Genomic DNA, 1726 nt, shown 5'->3' on the forward strand with positions numbered 1-1726 from the left:
ATTTGGTCCCCAACACCTCCAAGATGCACTTTTTGAGCCCAAAAACACTACACATGCTCTTACCAACACCAATTCTTGTCCAAATCAAAATCCAAGAGCAGGGCCATGTTCCACATGCCAAGAGCTACCCACAGAACCAATTTCAAGCTATTTTGATGAAAAAGACATCCTGCGCGTAGGATGTCTCCAGCATGATTTTGACCTCCTGTGCAAGAACTGACTTCATAGGGGCCATTAACATGGTGCAAGGAGCTTGTATATCAACTTCAACCCGTTTGAATATCATTTGCTACCTGTTGTGGACATCCTACCCAATTTGTGAGCCTAAAGTCTGAATCTGTCAAAAAATGCACCTTTTGATGCCCAAACCCAATTCCAATCACATAGCCATGTTGCACAAGCCAAGGACCACCAGCCTGCCAAGTTTCACCAAAAACTGATGAAATAGACATCCTACACGTAGGATGTCTATATGATAAATTTTGGCGAGAATGATACTGTGAGCACATGCACAGTTTCCCTAGTTCCTTTTAAGTTTTATTTTCAATTTTCAAGTGATTTGGATAGTTAGAACTCAATTTATCAGCTGATATGGAAAAAACGCTAACTTTGGACAAAGAAGAAGAGGATGACAATAAAAGACTACTTGGAAGAAGTAGAGCCATTTGTGATCCCAAAAGGAACCCTGAAGCCAACCAACACATGGATTCAGGATGATTTGCTAGAGTCCAATGATTTGAAGATCTACCAAGGCGTGTTCAAAGATACTGAAGGAAATGTAGTAGAGCTACCCATGATACCACGGGAGCTCAACGAATTTGCAAATGCAAGATGGGAGATTATCTAGAAAAGCTAGACCTTCATAACTACTTTGAAGCTTTGCCAGCGGGGATTGACATCAAAAGAGTGTGGGAATTTGTAACCACTATCAAAGAAGATGGAGTGGCCAGAGTCACTGATCTGCAAGGCAAGCCGGATACCATGATTGTCATCATAGAGAGGGTGGTGGCAGCCGCTCTTGACATCTCCAACAAGGGAGATAGTGTGACAAAGTGCTGAGATGAAGTCAAGGTGTACTCTGAAAAAAAGAACAACTACACTTTTGAAGACATTGCAAACCCAAAAGTGGCTATCATGAGGCAGCTCTACAACCAATACTTCCACATGTGTACAAAGCGGTCACAAAAGTACAGAATGCCACCTGGAGCCATCGCCAACACCTTCACCTGGGAAATGCATAAGAGCAAGCCAAAAGTGATCAATTATACTGCCTACATCCATGACAACCCGGTGAAGATGGGGAACAAAAATCCCACCTACATTGTACCTGGTGAGCTAATAACAAAAGTGGTTTATGGAGCACTACATGCCAAGGGAAACTGGCCAGAACCTCCTTCAGAGAATGATTGGTTAAAGCTGAAAGAAGATAAAGAAGAAGAACCTCCCAGGGCACCCAGAGTTGCCACGCGTTTGAAGCGCCGGTTAGAAACCGTGCTAGAAGAGCCGCCGGAGTCGAAGAAAGGAAAGAAGGAAAGTGTACAAGTGCCGATCAAAGAAACCAAATCACAAAAAGTGGCACGGCTAGAGAGACTAATGGAAAGCTTCAGAGCCGAAAGAGCACTCAAGGGAGATCTAAGCGAGCTGTGGAAGCCCTCCCTGGAAGCCATGTCGGGATCGTCTCGAAGGGTGCACGGAGATCGGTTTGAAGACTACATAAAAAATTTTG

This window comes from Adiantum capillus-veneris, chromosome 10 (genome assembly GCF_014529385.1).
Source record: "Adiantum capillus-veneris isolate H3 chromosome 10, ASM1452938v2, whole genome shotgun sequence".
NCBI classification, from domain to species: Eukaryota; Viridiplantae; Streptophyta; class Polypodiopsida; order Polypodiales; family Pteridaceae; genus Adiantum; species Adiantum capillus-veneris.